The sequence below is a fragment of the Schistocerca piceifrons genome, unplaced genomic scaffold (genome assembly GCF_021461385.2).
Source record: "Schistocerca piceifrons isolate TAMUIC-IGC-003096 unplaced genomic scaffold, iqSchPice1.1 HiC_scaffold_537, whole genome shotgun sequence".
In the NCBI taxonomy this organism is placed as follows: Eukaryota; Metazoa; Arthropoda; class Insecta; order Orthoptera; family Acrididae; genus Schistocerca; species Schistocerca piceifrons.
Genome location: NW_025728774.1, coordinates 251,385 through 266,700, shown reverse-complemented (window position 1 = coordinate 266,700; position 15,316 = coordinate 251,385). Strand labels below are relative to the sequence as shown.

The 15,316-nt window shown below is 49.7% G+C and overlaps 16 non-coding genes across 16 annotated transcripts; 11 read left to right on the top strand and 5 right to left on the bottom strand.

The window, feature by feature from the left end:
• Window positions 1–169: 169 nt before the first annotated feature.
• On the top strand, window positions 170–241 carry Trnap-cgg. Its single transcript has one exon. It is a non-coding gene; the product is annotated as a tRNA-Pro (tRNA).
• A 1,643-nt stretch (window positions 242–1,884) lies between these two features.
• On the top strand, window positions 1,885–1,956 carry Trnap-ugg. Its single transcript has one exon. It is a non-coding gene; the product is annotated as a tRNA-Pro (tRNA).
• A 601-nt stretch (window positions 1,957–2,557) lies between these two features.
• Window positions 2,558–2,630, bottom strand: Trnav-uac. Its single transcript has one exon. It is a non-coding gene; the product is annotated as a tRNA-Val (tRNA).
• A 235-nt stretch (window positions 2,631–2,865) lies between these two features.
• Trnap-cgg lies at window positions 2,866–2,937 on the top strand. Its single transcript has one exon. It is a non-coding gene; the product is annotated as a tRNA-Pro (tRNA).
• Window positions 2,938–4,578: 1,641 nt separating this feature from the next.
• Trnap-ugg lies at window positions 4,579–4,650 on the top strand. Its single transcript has one exon. It is a non-coding gene; the product is annotated as a tRNA-Pro (tRNA).
• Window positions 4,651–5,251: 601 nt separating this feature from the next.
• Window positions 5,252–5,324, bottom strand: Trnav-uac. Its single transcript has one exon. It is a non-coding gene; the product is annotated as a tRNA-Val (tRNA).
• Window positions 5,325–5,559: 235 nt separating this feature from the next.
• On the top strand, window positions 5,560–5,631 carry Trnap-cgg. Its single transcript has one exon. It is a non-coding gene; the product is annotated as a tRNA-Pro (tRNA).
• Window positions 5,632–7,272: 1,641 nt separating this feature from the next.
• Trnap-ugg lies at window positions 7,273–7,344 on the top strand. The gene has a single exon. It is a non-coding gene; the product is annotated as a tRNA-Pro (tRNA).
• Window positions 7,345–7,945: 601 nt separating this feature from the next.
• Trnav-uac lies at window positions 7,946–8,018 on the bottom strand. The gene has a single exon. It is a non-coding gene; the product is annotated as a tRNA-Val (tRNA).
• Window positions 8,019–8,253: 235 nt separating this feature from the next.
• On the top strand, window positions 8,254–8,325 carry Trnap-cgg. The gene has a single exon. It is a non-coding gene; the product is annotated as a tRNA-Pro (tRNA).
• Window positions 8,326–9,965: 1,640 nt separating this feature from the next.
• Window positions 9,966–10,037, top strand: Trnap-ugg. Its single transcript has one exon. It is a non-coding gene; the product is annotated as a tRNA-Pro (tRNA).
• Window positions 10,038–10,638: 601 nt separating this feature from the next.
• Window positions 10,639–10,711, bottom strand: Trnav-uac. The gene has a single exon. It is a non-coding gene; the product is annotated as a tRNA-Val (tRNA).
• Window positions 10,712–10,946: 235 nt separating this feature from the next.
• On the top strand, window positions 10,947–11,018 carry Trnap-cgg. The gene has a single exon. It is a non-coding gene; the product is annotated as a tRNA-Pro (tRNA).
• Window positions 11,019–12,660: 1,642 nt separating this feature from the next.
• Trnap-ugg lies at window positions 12,661–12,732 on the top strand. Its single transcript has one exon. It is a non-coding gene; the product is annotated as a tRNA-Pro (tRNA).
• A 601-nt stretch (window positions 12,733–13,333) lies between these two features.
• Window positions 13,334–13,406, bottom strand: Trnav-uac. Its single transcript has one exon. It is a non-coding gene; the product is annotated as a tRNA-Val (tRNA).
• A 235-nt stretch (window positions 13,407–13,641) lies between these two features.
• On the top strand, window positions 13,642–13,713 carry Trnap-cgg. Its single transcript has one exon. It is a non-coding gene; the product is annotated as a tRNA-Pro (tRNA).
• The last annotated feature ends 1,603 nt before the right edge of the window (window positions 13,714–15,316 follow it).

The following is a 15,316-nucleotide window of genomic DNA, read 5'->3' as shown; positions in this document are numbered from 1 at the left end:
GGCATCGGCTACGAGCTCCCTCCGATTCGTGAAGTTCCTATAGTAAAAGACGTCGATAAAAACAATCCAACCGCGACAGACAGGGAGAACGCTGGCTGAGCTGCAGCCCTACATGGTGAGACCATCAAAGGTGGCGTCATTCACATGCAGTGCGTTTTCGGAACGAATAGGCTCGTTGGTCTAGGGGTATGATTCCTGCTTCGGGTGCAGGAGGTCCCGGGTTCAAATCCCGGACGAGCCCTTGCGTTTTGTACAACGGTGTGGCAACAAATCGCATGGCGGCGGCTGTTTCGCGCATTTCCAGGCCTCCAAGTCAGCGCTAAAATCCGACAACCAGTTCTGAAACCGTTTCATGTTTCATTTGAGCCATGTGCACCCTGCTGATGGAACGTTTGATTTAAATGGTCACAGTAGAGATCGTAGCAAGTGTCTTGCTGAGTGCGACGAAAACGGCTTTCCGCCCGCAATCCAACCGGGGACCTTCTGCGTGTTAGGCACGGCGCCTGGGCTCGGCGGCAGCTGCTGCTCTTTCTGTCCTTACGAGATACCGTCGATTCGCGCAGTCGTTATTGCAAAAGATGTCACTAAAGGCAATCGCTTCGTTAGCGGCACGGTGCCTGGGCTCGGCGGCAGCTCTACATGGAGGCACCAGCAGCCCAGCCAGGCCGCCGCCGGCACCGGCGCGCCACAGCGCAAGGAGCCGGCGGCCGCCCTGCAATGCCCCCTGTGGTTGCATATTCCACCCGCCTTATATCCTCTCCATGTCTGACTCACTACCCTAAATGACACTGCAGTCTACGTGCTTATTACTACCGCTTTTGGAAGAACCAAGGCGCAGCATTCTAGTGTCGAACCGGTATTGCAAATTTGGATTAAGCAAAATTTTATTGTGTGGTCGAGCGACAGCGTCATCTCGCTCTTCCTACATGATCGCCTCTTGTGCGGAATAATTCCTAGCGCGCCGATGGCTTCAGAGTTGGTCTTCTCGAACTTTTGCTTTCGCACTGCATTCCGCAATCTTTTCGTTATGAGTTGTGTGCTTCGGTTTCCCGACTTTCTTGTGTTTAGTGCGTTTGGCTTCTCTTAACCCCTAGCCACCGCTTGCCGAAATTTCCACACTGTCGTCCGTCGATCTGCAGAGCTCGATGAAGGCATCGCGGCCGTTCCTGAGCTCGTGGAACGGCCGAAACTGTAGTTGTTTCCAGATCTCTCCCACACAACGGCCTCCCAGAAGCTTGGATTACAGAAGTACGCCACTACTCCCAGCCGGAGATTCACGTTTGAAAGCAGAATGACATGAGCTACACGCAGCTCCGATTTTTTTTTTTTTTTTTTTGTGTCTGACCTACTTTGAAAGACTTTTTAGTCGATTTACTTACTACTATCGCTGTTGGAAACCAGGTGATAACCACACAGTATTCTAGAGACGATGAGGTAATGAAAATTTAGAATAAGTAAAACAGTATCATAAGAAGTTGTGCGGTGGAGCAGCACATGCAATTCACGCTTCCTAGATAATCGTTACTGCATAGAATAATTCTGTTGTCTGCGGCGTCTTCAGTATCCGTCTTCTGGAAATTTTGCTTGCAGTATATCGTGCAATCTTTTCGTTATGAGTTGGTGCTTGGTTTCCCGATGTTCTTTTGTTTAGTGCATTCGCCTTCTCTTAACCCTGAGAAACCACATACCGAAACTGAGGCACTGCCGGCTGATCATAAGCAGTGCTCGATGAAGTTATTTCGCTTGCTGTTCGTTGCCTTTAATATTGTTCTCATCAGTGGTGAGTGCTGCCTGCAGAAAGCGTTTATCTTGCGAATTCACGTGAAAGTTTGTGTTCCCTGTGAGGTCCACTACTTGGGATTAACTTGACTGCTCCAGACAGGTGGCTCGTTGGTCTAGGGGTATGATTCCTGCTTTGGGTGCAGGAGGTCCCGGGTTCAAATCCCGGACGAGCCCTGCCATTTTGACCGTGCTGAAGAGTAGGTGGAACTCAGTCCCGGTTGCAGCTCCTCAATGAAGAGTAGACGCCTGTTATAGCACGTGGATATAACAAGAATGCGGCACCAGTAAAGTACGTAGGTGGAATTCGATAGAAACGCAGACGGTAATTTTGCATGCAACGGAAAACAAGGTTGTCTTTGCGGAATATGTGCACCGTGAGTGGAGATTCAGCTTAATTGTGCGACAGTCTACCCTCATCTTACTAGCGACGGCAACAACCAAGGGGTGGCATGTAAGATTGAGCGTGGCTAAGAGTTTCTCATTATTAGTTAGCATCACACTTTGACAGAGCTGTGACAAGGCGAGTAGGGTGAGCTCAGGAAAGCCAGTAGCAAGCGCACTTGAAGTAGCCCTGAAGAACCGGATTATAAATTTTGCCAGCCATAATGGAGCTAGGGGCGTTCTCAGTTACCAAATACCGGTGCAATAAGAGAGCAACAGTATTTGACAGTAAAATGACGCCCTATCCGTCTAGCATACGACATTGCTTGTCTCTGCATACGCGGACGTGAGGTCATCTCGGAAATGAAATCCGAAATATAGATTAAAATTGTTGTGTTCCCGCCCGGGATCGAACCGGGGACCTTCTGCGTGTAAAGCAGACGTGATAACCGCTACACCACGGAAACGACGGTCGCTTTCATGTACCACCCGGAGACTCGTAATAGCAACAGTTTGTCTTCTGTGTTAGCAAGGGCATCGGCTACGAGCTCCCTCCGATTCGTGAAGTTCCTATAGTAAAAGACGTCGATAAAAACAATCCAACCGCGACAGACAGGGAGAACGCTGGCTGAGCTGCAGCCCTACATGGTGAGACCATCAAAGGTGGCGTCATTCACATGCAGTGCGTTTTCGGAACGAATAGGCTCGTTGGTCTAGGGGTATGATTCCTGCTTCGGGTGCAGGAGGTCCCGGGTTCAAATCCCGGACGAACCCTTGCGTTTTGTACAACGGTGTGGCAACAAATCGCATGGCGGCGGCTGTTTCGCGCATTTCCAGGCCTCCAAGTCAGCGCTAAAATCCGACAACCAGTTCTGAAACCGTTTCATATTTCATTTGAGCCATGTGCACCCTGCTGATGGAACGTTTGATTTAAATGGTCACAGTAGAGATCGTAGCAAGTGTCTTGCTGAGTGCGACGAAAACGGCTTTCCGCCCGCAATCCAACCGGGGACCTTCTGCGTGTTAGGCACGGCGCCTGGGCTCGGCGGCAGCTGCTGCTCTTTCTGTCCTTACGAGATACCGTCGATTCGCGCAGTCGTTATTGCAAAAGATGTCACTAAAGGCAATCGCTTCGTTAGCGGCACGGTGCCTGGGCTCGGCGGCAGCTCTACATGGAGGCACCAGCAGCCCAGCCAGGCCGCCGCCGGCACCGGCGCGCCACAGCGCAAGGAGCCGGCGGCCGCCCTGCAATGCCCCCTGTGGTTGCATATTCCACCCGCCTTATATCCTCTCCATGTCTGACTCACTACCCTAAATGACACTGCAGTCTACGTGCTTATTACTACCGCTTTTGGAAGAACCAAGGCGCAGCATTCTAGTGTCGAACCGGTATTGCAAATTTGGATTAAGCAAAATTTTATTGTGTGGTCGAGCGACAGCGTCATCTCGCTCTTCCTACATGATCGCCTCTTGTGCGGAATAATTCCTAGCGCGCCGATGGCTTCAGAGTTGGTCTTCTCGAACTTTTGCTTTCGCACTGCATTCCGCAATCTTTTCGTTATGAGTTGTGTGCTTCGGTTTCCCGACTTTCTTGTGTTTAGTGCGTTTGGCTTCTCTTAACCCCTAGCCACCGCTTGCCGAAATTTCCACACTGTCGTCCGTCGATCTGCAGAGCTCGATGAAGGCATCGCGGCCGTTCCTGAGCTCGTGGAACGGCCGAATCTGTAGTTGTTTCCAGATCTCTCCCACACAACGGCCTCCCAGAAGCTTGGATTACAGAAGTACGCCACTACTCCCAGCCGGAGATTCACGTTTGAAAGCAGAATGACATGAGCTACACGCAGCTCCGATTTTTTTTTTTTTTTTTGTGTCTGACCTACTTTGAAAGACTTTTTAGTCGATTTACTTACTACTATCGCTGTTGGAAACCAGGTGATAACCACACAGTATTCTAGAGACGATGAGGTAATGAAAATTTAGAATAAGTAAAACAGTATCATAAGAAGTTGTGCGGTGGAGCAGCACATGCAATTCACGCTTCCTAGATAATCGTTACTGCATAGAATAATTCTGTTGTCTGCGGCGTCTTCAGTATCCGTCTTCTGGAAATTTTGCTTGCAGTATATCGTGCAATCTTTTCGTTATGAGTTGGTGCTTGGTTTCCCGATGTTCTTTTGTTTAGTGCATTCGCCTTCTCTTAACCCTGAGAAACCACATACCGAAACTGAGGCACTGCCGGCTGATCATAAGCAGTGCTCGATGAAGTTATTTCGCTTGCTGTTCGTTGCCTTTAATATTGTTCTCATCAGTGGTGAGTGCTGCCTGCAGAAAGCGTTTATCTTGCGAATTCACGTGAAAGTTTGTGTTCCCTGTGAGGTCCACTACTTGGGATTAACTTGACTGCTCCAGACAGGTGGCTCGTTGGTCTAGGGGTATGATTCCTGCTTTGGGTGCAGGAGGTCCCGGGTTCAAATCCCGGACGAGCCCTGCCATTTTGACCGTGCTGAAGAGTAGGTGGAACTCAGTCCCGGTTGCAGCTCCTCAATGAAGAGTAGACGCCTGTTATAGCACGTGGATATAACAAGAATGCGGCACCAGTAAAGTACGTAGGTGGAATTCGATAGAAACGCAGACGGTAATTTTGCATGCAACGGAAAACAAGGTTGTCTTTGCGGAATATGTGCACCGTGAGTGGAGATTCAGCTTAATTGTGCGACAGTCTACCCTCATCTTACTAGCGACGGCAACAACCAAGGGGTGGCATGTAAGATTGAGCGTGGCTAAGAGTTTCTCATTATTAGTTAGCATCACACTTTGACAGAGCTGTGACAAGGCGAGTAGGGTGAGCTCAGGAAAGCCAGTAGCAAGCGCACTTGAAGTAGCCCTGAAGAACCGGATTATAAATTTTGCCAGCCATAATGGAGCTAGGGGCGTTCTCAGTTACCAAATACCGGTGCAATAAGAGAGCAACAGTATTTGACAGTAAAATGACGCCCTATCCGTCTAGCATACGACATTGCTTGTCTCTGCATACGCGGACGTGAGGTCATCTCGGAAATGAAATCCGAAATATAGATTAAAATTGTTGTGTTCCCGCCCGGGATCGAACCGGGGACCTTCTGCGTGTAAAGCAGACGTGATAACCGCTACACCACGGAAACGACGGTCGCTTTCATGTACCACCCGGAGACTCGTAATAGCAACAGTTTGTCTTCTGTGTTAGCAAGGGCATCGGCTACGAGCTCCCTCCGATTCGTGAAGTTCCTATAGTAAAAGACGTCGATAAAAACAATCCAACCGCGACAGACAGGGAGAACGCTGGCTGAGCTGCAGCCCTACATGGTGAGACCATCAAAGGTGGCGTCATTCACATGCAGTGCGTTTTCGGAACGAATAGGCTCGTTGGTCTAGGGGTATGATTCCTGCTTCGGGTGCAGGAGGTCCCGGGTTCAAATCCCGGACGAACCCTTGCGTTTTGTACAACGGTGTGGCAACAAATCGCATGGCGGCGGCTGTTTCGCGCATTTCCAGGCCTCCAAGTCAGCGCTAAAATCCGACAACCAGTTCTGAAACCGTTTCATATTTCATTTGAGCCATGTGCACCCTGCTGATGGAACGTTTGATTTAAATGGTCACAGTAGAGATCGTAGCAAGTGTCTTGCTGAGTGCGACGAAAACGGCTTTCCGCCCGCAATCCAACCGGGGACCTTCTGCGTGTTAGGCACGGCGCCTGGGCTCGGCGGCAGCTGCTGCTCTTTCTGTCCTTACGAGATACCGTCGATTCGCGCAGTCGTTATTGCAAAAGATGTCACTAAAGGCAATCGCTTCGTTAGCGGCACGGTGCCTGGGCTCGGCGGCAGCTCTACATGGAGGCACCAGCAGCCCAGCCAGGCCGCCGCCGGCACCGGCGCGCCACAGCGCAAGGAGCCGGCGGCCGCCCTGCAATGCCCCCTGTGGTTGCATATTCCACCCGCCTTATATCCTCTCCATGTCTGACTCACTACCCTAAATGACACTGCAGTCTACGTGCTTATTACTACCGCTTTTGGAAGAACCAAGGCGCAGCATTCTAGTGTCGAACCGGTATTGCAAATTTGGATTAAGCAAAATTTTATTGTGTGGTCGAGCGACAGCGTCATCTCGCTCTTCCTACATGATCGCCTCTTGTGCGGAATAATTCCTAGCGCGCCGATGGCTTCAGAGTTGGTCTTCTCGAACTTTTGCTTTCGCACTGCATTCCGCAATCTTTTCGTTATGAGTTGTGTGCTTCGGTTTCCCGACTTTCTTGTGTTTAGTGCGTTTGGCTTCTCTTAACCCCTAGCCACCGCTTGCCGAAATTTCCACACTGTCGTCCGTCGATCTGCAGAGCTCGATGAAGGCATCGCGGCCGTTCCTGAGCTCGTGGAACGGCCGAATCTGTAGTTGTTTCCAGATCTCTCCCACACAACGGCCTCCCAGAAGCTTGGATTACAGAAGTACGCCACTACTCCCAGCCGGAGATTCACGTTTGAAAGCAGAATGACATGAGCTACACGCAGCTCCGATTTTTTTTTTTTTTTTTGTGTCTGACCTACTTTGAAAGACTTTTTAGTCGATTTACTTACTACTATCGCTGTTGGAAACCAGGTGATAACCACACAGTATTCTAGAGACGATGAGGTAATGAAAATTTAGAATAAGTAAAACAGTATCATAAGAAGTTGTGCGGTGGAGCAGCACATGCAATTCACGCTTCCTAGATAATCGTTACTGCATAGAATAATTCTGTTGTCTGCGGCGTCTTCAGTATCCGTCTTCTGGAAATTTTGCTTGCAGTATATCGTGCAATCTTTTCGTTATGAGTTGGTGCTTGGTTTCCCGATGTTCTTTTGTTTAGTGCATTCGCCTTCTCTTAACCCTGAGAAACCACATACCGAAACTGAGGCACTGCCGGCTGATCATAAGCAGTGCTCGATGAAGTTATTTCGCTTGCTGTTCGTTGCCTTTAATATTGTTCTCATCAGTGGTGAGTGCTGCCTGCAGAAAGCGTTTATCTTGCGAATTCACGTGAAAGTTTGTGTTCCCTGTGAGGTCCACTACTTGGGATTAACTTGACTGCTCCAGACAGGTGGCTCGTTGGTCTAGGGGTATGATTCCTGCTTTGGGTGCAGGAGGTCCCGGGTTCAAATCCCGGACGAGCCCTGCCATTTTGACCGTGCTGAAGAGTAGGTGGAACTCAGTCCCGGTTGCAGCTCCTCAATGAAGAGTAGACGCCTGTTATAGCACGTGGATATAACAAGAATGCGGCACCAGTAAAGTACGTAGGTGGAATTCGATAGAAACGCAGACGGTAATTTTGCATGCAACGGAAAACAAGGTTGTCTTTGCGGAATATGTGCACCGTGAGTGGAGATTCAGCTTAATTGTGCGACAGTCTACCCTCATCTTACTAGCGACGGCAACAACCAAGGGGTGGCATGTAAGATTGAGCGTGGCTAAGAGTTTCTCATTATTAGTTAGCATCACACTTTGACAGAGCTGTGACAAGGCGAGTAGGGTGAGCTCAGGAAAGCCAGTAGCAAGCGCACTTGAAGTAGCCCTGAAGAACCGGATTATAAATTTTGCCAGCCATAATGGAGCTAGGGGCGTTCTCAGTTACCAAATACCGGTGCAATAAGAGAGCAACAGTATTTGACAGTAAAATGACGCCCTATCCGTCTAGCATACGACATTGCTTGTCTCTGCATACGCGGACGTGAGGTCATCTCGGAAATGAAATCCGAAATATAGATTAAAATTGTTGTGTTCCCGCCCGGGATCGAACCGGGGACCTTCTGCGTGTAAAGCAGACGTGATAACCGCTACACCACGGAAACGACGGTCGCTTTCATGTACCACCCGGAGACTCGTAATAGCAACAGTTTGTCTTCTGTGTTAGCAAGGGCATCGGCTACGAGCTCCCTCCGATTCGTGAAGTTCCTATAGTAAAAGACGTCGATAAAAACAATCCAACCGCGACAGACAGGGAGAACGCTGGCTGAGCTGCAGCCCTACATGGTGAGACCATCAAAGGTGGCGTCATTCACATGCAGTGCGTTTTCGGAACGAATAGGCTCGTTGGTCTAGGGGTATGATTCCTGCTTCGGGTGCAGGAGGTCCCGGGTTCAAATCCCGGACGAACCCTTGCGTTTTGTACAACGGTGTGGCAACAAATCGCATGGCGGCGGCTGTTTCGCGCATTTCCAGGCCTCCAAGTCAGCGCTAAAATCCGACAACCAGTTCTGAAACCGTTTCATGTTTCATTTGAGCCATGTGCACCCTGCTGATGGAACGTTTGATTTAAATGGTCACAGTAGAGATCGTAGCAAGTGTCTTGCTGAGTGCGACGAAAACGGCTTTCCGCCCGCAATCCAACCGGGGACCTTCTGCGTGTTAGGCACGGCGCCTGGGCTCGGCGGCAGCTGCTGCTCTTTCTGTCCTTACGAGATACCGTCGATTCGCGCAGTCGTTATTGCAAAAGATGTCACTAAAGGCAATCGCTTCGTTAGCGGCACGGTGCCTGGGCTCGGCGGCAGCTCTACATGGAGGCACCAGCAGCCCAGCCAGGCCGCCGCCGGCACCGGCGCGCCACAGCGCAAGGAGCCGGCGGCCGCCCTGCAATGCCCCCTGTCGTTGCATATTCCACCCGCCTTATATCCTCTCCATGTCTGACTCACTACCCTAAATGACACTGCAGTCTACGTGCTTATTACTACCGCTTTTGGAAGAACCAAGGCGCAGCATTCTAGTGTCGAACCGGTATTGCAAATTTGGATTAAGCAAAATTTTATTGTGTGGTCGAGCGACAGCGTCATCTCGCTCTTCCTACATGATCGCCTCTTGTGCGGAATAATTCCTAGCGCGCCGATGGCTTCAGAGTTGGTCTTCTCGAACTTTTGCTTTCGCACTGCATTCCGCAATCTTTTCGTTATGAGTTGTGTGCTTCGGTTTCCCGACTTTCTTGTGTTTAGTGCGTTTGGCTTCTCTTAACCCCTAGCCACCGCTTGCCGAAATTTCCACACTGTCGTCCGTCGATCTGCAGAGCTCGATGAAGGCATCGCGGCCGTTCCTGAGCTCGTGGAACGGCCGAATCTGTAGTTGTTTCCAGATCTCTCCCACACAACGGCCTCCCAGAAGCTTGGATTACAGAAGTACGCCACTACTCCCAGCCGGAGATTCACGTTTGAAAGCAGAATGACATGAGCTACACGCAGCTCCGATTTTTTTTTTTTTTTTGTGTCTGACCTACTTTGAAAGACTTTTTAGTCGATTTACTTACTACTATCGCTGTTGGAAACCAGGTGATAACCACACAGTATTCTAGAGACGATGAGGTAATGAAAATTTAGAATAAGTAAAACAGTATCATAAGAAGTTGTGCGGTGGAGCAGCACATGCAATTCACGCTTCCTAGATAATCGTTACTGCATAGAATAATTCTGTTGTCTGCGGCGTCTTCAGTATCCGTCTTCTGGAAATTTTGCTTGCAGTATATCGTGCAATCTTTTCGTTATGAGTTGGTGCTTGGTTTCCCGATGTTCTTTTGTTTAGTGCATTCGCCTTCTCTTAACCCTGAGAAACCACATACCGAAACTGAGGCACTGCCGGCTGATCATAAGCAGTGCTCGATGAAGTTATTTCGCTTGCTGTTCGTTGCCTTTAATATTGTTCTCATCAGTGGTGAGTGCTGCCTGCAGAAAGCGTTTATCTTGCGAATTCACGTGAAAGTTTGTGTTCCCTGTGAGGTCCACTACTTGGGATTAACTTGACTGCTCCAGACAGGTGGCTCGTTGGTCTAGGGGTATGATTCCTGCTTTGGGTGCAGGAGGTCCCGGGTTCAAATCCCGGACGAGCCCTGCCATTTTGACCGTGCTGAAGAGTAGGTGGAACTCAGTCCCGGTTGCAGCTCCTCAATGAAGAGTAGACGCCTGTTATAGCACGTGGATATAACAAGAATGCGGCACCAGTAAAGTACGTAGGTGGAATTCGATAGAAACGCAGACGGTAATTTTGCATGCAACGGAAAACAAGGTTGTCTTTGCGGAATATGTGCACCGTGAGTGGAGATTCAGCTTAATTGTGCGACAGTCTACCCTCATCTTACTAGCGACGGCAACAACCAAGGGGTGGCATGTAAGATTGAGCGTGGCTAAGAGTTTCTCATTATTAGTTAGCATCACACTTTGACAGAGCTGTGACAAGGCGAGTAGGGTGAGCTCAGGAAAGCCAGTAGCAAGCGCACTTGAAGTAGCCCTGAAGAACCGGATTATAAATTTTGCCAGCCATAATGGAGCTAGGGGCGTTCTCAGTTACCAAATACCGGTGCAATAAGAGAGCAACAGTACTTGACAGTAAAATGACGCCCTATCCGTCTAGCATACGACATTGCTTGTCTCTGCATACGCGGACGTGAGGTCATCTCGGAAATGAAATCCGAAATATAGATTAAAATTGTTGTGTTCCCGCCCGGGATCGAACCGGGGACCTTCTGCGTGTAAAGCAGACGTGATAACCGCTACACCACGGAAACGACGGTCGCTTTCATGTACCACCCGGAGACTCGTAATAGCAACAGTTTGTCTTCTGTGTTAGCAAGGGCATCGGCTACGAGCTCCCTCCGATTCGTGAAGTTCCTATAGTAAAAGACGTCGATAAAAACAATCCAACCGCGACAGACAGGGAGAACGCTGGCTGAGCTGCAGCCCTACATGGTGAGACCATCAAAGGTGGCGTCATTCACATGCAGTGCGTTTTCGGAACGAATAGGCTCGTTGGTCTAGGGGTATGATTCCTGCTTCGGGTGCAGGAGGTCCCGGGTTCAAATCCCGGACGAACCCTTGCGTTTTGTACAACGGTGTGGCAACAAATCGCATGGCGGCGGCTGTTTCGCGCATTTCCAGGCCTCCAAGTCAGCGCTAAAATCCGACAACCAGTTCTGAAACCGTTTCATGTTTCATTTGAGCCATGTGCACCCTGCTGATGGAACGTTTGATTTAAATGGTCACAGTAGAGATCGTAGCAAGTGTCTTGCTGAGTGCGACGAAAACGGCTTTCCGCCCGCAATCCAACCGGGGACCTTCTGCGTGTTAGGCACGGCGCCTGGGCTCGGCGGCAGCTGCTGCTCTTTCTGTCCTTACGAGATACCGTCGATTCGCGCAGTCGTTATTGCAAAAGATGTCACTAAAGGCAATCGCTTCGTTAGCGGCACGGTGCCTGGGCTCGGCGGCAGCTCTACATGGAGGCACCAGCAGCCCAGCCAGGCCGCCGCCGGCACCGGCGCGCCACAGCGCAAGGAGCCGGCGGCCGCCCTGCAATGCCCCCTGTCGTTGCATATTCCACCCGCCTTATATCCTCTCCATGTCTGACTCACTACCCTAAATGACACTGCAGTCTACGTGCTTATTACTACCGCTTTTGGAAGAACCAAGGCGCAGCATTCTAGTGTCGAACCGGTATTGCAAATTTGGATTAAGCAAAATTTTATTGTGTGGTCGAGCGACAGCGTCATCTCGCTCTTCCTACATGATCGCCTCTTGTGCGGAATAATTCCTAGCGCGCCGATGGCTTCAGAGTTGGTCTTCTCGAACTTTTGCTTTCGCACTGCATTCCGCAATCTTTTCGTTATGAGTTGTGTGCTTCGGTTTCCCGACTTTCTTGTGTTTAGTGCGTTTGGCTTCTCTTAACCCCTAGCCACCGCTTGCCGAAATTTCCACACTGTCGTCCGTCGATCTGCAGAGCTCGATGAAGGCATCGCGGCCGTTCCTGAGCTCGTGGAACGGCCGAATCTGTAGTTGTTTCCAGATCTCTCCCACACAACGGCCTCCCAGAAGCTTGGATTACAGAAGTACGCCACTACTCCCAGCCGGAGATTCACGTTTGAAAGCAGAATGACATGAGCTACACGCAGCTCCGATTTTTTTTTTTTTTTTTTGTGTCTGACCTACTTTGAAAGACTTTTTAGTCGATTTACTTACTACTATCGCTGTTGGAAACCAGGTGATAACCACACAGTATTCTAGAGACGATGAGGTAATGAAAATTTAGAATAAGTAAAACAGTATCATAAGAAGTTGTGCGGTGGAGCAGCACATGCAATTCACGCTTCCTAGATAATCGTTACTGCATAGAATAATTCTGTTGTCTGCGGCGTCTTCAGTATCCGTCTTCTGGAAATTTTGCTTGCAGTATATCGTGCAATCTTTTCGTTATGAGTTGGTGCTTGGTTTCCCGATGTTCTTTTGTTTAGTGCATTCGCCTTCTCTTAACCCTGAGAAACCACATACCGAAACTGAGGCACTGCCGGCTGATCATAAGCAGTGCTCGATGAAGTTATTTCGCTTGCTGTTCGTTGCCTTTAATATTGTTCTCATCAGTGGTGAGTGCTGCCTGCAGAAAGCGTTTATCTTGCGAATTCACGTGAAAGTTTGTGTTCCCTGTGAGGTCCACTACTTGGGATTAACTTGACTGCTCCAGACAGGTGGCTCGTTGGTCTAGGGGTATGATTCCTGCTTTGGGTGCAGGAGGTCCCGGGTTCAAATCCCGGACGAGCCCTGCCATTTTGACCGTGCTGAAGAGTAGGTGGAACTCAGTCCCGGTTGCAGCTCCTCAATGAAGAGTAGACGCCTGTTATAGCACGTGGATATAACAAGAATGCGGCACCAGTAAAGTACGTAGGTGGAATTCGATAGAAACGCAGACGGTAATTTTGCATGCAACGGAAAACAAGGTTGTCTTTGCGGAATATGTGCACCGTGAGTGGAGATTCAGCTTAATTGTGCGACAGTCTACCCTCATCTTACTAGCGACGGCAACAACCAAGGGGTGGCATGTAAGATTGAGCGTGGCTAAGAGTTTCTCATTATTAGTTAGCATCACACTTTGACAGAGCTGTGACAAGGCGAGTAGGGTGAGCTCAGGAAAGCCAGTAGCAAGCGCACTTGAAGTAGCCCTGAAGAACCGGATTATAAATTTTGCCAGCCATAATGGAGCTAGGGGCGTTCTCAGTTACCAAATACCGGTGCAATAAGAGAGCAACAGTATTTGACAGTAAAATGACGCCCTATCCGTCTAGCATACGACATTGCTTGTCTCTGCATACGCGGACGTGAGGTCATCTCGGAAATGAAATCCGAAATATAGATTAAAATTGTTGTGTTCCCGCCCGGGATCGAACCGGGGACCTTCTGCGTGTAAAGCAGACGTGATAACCGCTACACCACGGAAACGACGGTCGCTTTCATGTACCACCCGGAGACTCGTAATAGCAACAGTTTGTCTTCTGTGTTAGCAAGGGCATCGGCTACGAGCTCCCTCCGATTCGTGAAGTTCCTATAGTAAAAGACGTCGATAAAAACAATCCAACCGCGACAGACAGGGAGAACGCTGGCTGAGCTGCAGCCCTACATGGTGAGACCATCAAAGGTGGCGTCATTCACATGCAGTGCGTTTTCGGAACGAATAGGCTCGTTGGTCTAGGGGTATGATTCCTGCTTCGGGTGCAGGAGGTCCCGGGTTCAAATCCCGGACGAACCCTTGCGTTTTGTACAACGGTGTGGCAACAAATCGCATGGCGGCGGCTGTTTCGCGCATTTCCAGGCCTCCAAGTCAGCGCTAAAATCCGACAACCAGTTCTGAAACCGTTTCATATTTCATTTGAGCCATGTGCACCCTGCTGATGGAACGTTTGATTTAAATGGTCACAGTAGAGATCGTAGCAAGTGTCTTGCTGAGTGCGACGAAAACGGCTTTCCGCCCGCAATCCAACCGGGGACCTTCTGCGTGTTAGGCACGGCGCCTGGGCTCGGCGGCAGCTGCTGCTCTTTCTGTCCTTACGAGATACCGTCGATTCGCGCAGTCGTTATTGCAAAAGATGTCACTAAAGGCAATCGCTTCGTTAGCGGCACGGTGCCTGGGCTCGGCGGCAGCTCTACATGGAGGCACCAGCAGCCCAGCCAGGCCGCCGCCGGCACCGGCGCGCCACAGCGCAAGGAGCCGGCGGCCGCCCTGCAATGCCCCCTGTGGTTGCATATTCCACCCGCCTTATATCCTCTCCATGTCTGACTCACTACCCTAAATGACACTGCAGTCTACGTGCTTATTACTACCGCTTTTGGAAGAACCAAGGCGCAGCATTCTAGTGTCGAACCGGTATTGCAAATTTGGATTAAGCAAAATTTTATTGTGTGGTCGAGCGACAGCGTCATCTCGCTCTTCCTACATGATCGCCTCTTGTGCGGAATAATTCCTAGCGCGCCGATGGCTTCAGAGTTGGTCTTCTCGAACTTTTGCTTTCGCACTGCATTCCGCAATCTTTTCGTTATGAGTTGTGTGCTTCGGTTTCCCGACTTTCTTGTGTTTAGTGCGTTTGGCTTCTCTTAACCCCTAGCCACCGCTTGCCGAAATTTCCACACTGTCGTCCGTCGATCTGCAGAGCTCGATGAAGGCATCGCGGCCGTTCCTGAGCTCGTGGAACGGCCGAATCTGTAGTTGTTTCCAGATCTCTCCCACACAACGGCCTCCCAGAAGCTTGGATTACAGAAGTACGCCACTACTCCCAGCCGGAGATTCACGTTTGAAAGCAGAATGACATGAGCTACACGCAGCTCCGATTTTTTTTTTTTTTTTTGTGTCTGACCTACTTTGAAAGACTTTTTAGTCGATTTACTTACTACTATCGCTGTTGGAAACCAGGTGATAACCACACAGTATTCTAGAGACGATGAGGTAATGAAAATTTAGAATAAGTAAAACAGTATCATAAGAAGTTGTGCGGTGGAGCAGCACATGCAATTCACGCTTCCTAGATAATCGTTACTGCATAGAATAATTCTGTTGTCTGCGGCGTCTTCAGTATCCGTCTTCTGGAAATTTTGCTTGCAGTATATCGTGCAATCTTTTCGTTATGAGTTGGTGCTTGGTTTCCCGATGTTCTTTTGTTTAGTGCATTCGCCTTCTCTTAACCCTGAGAAACCACATACCGAAACTGAGGCACTGCCGGCTGATCATAAGCAGTGCTCGATGAAGTTATTTCGCTTGCTGTTCGTTGCCTTTAATATTGTTCTCATCAGTGGTGAGTGCTGCCTGCAGAAAGCGTTTATCTTGCGAATTCACGTGAAAGTTTGTGTTCCCTGTGAGG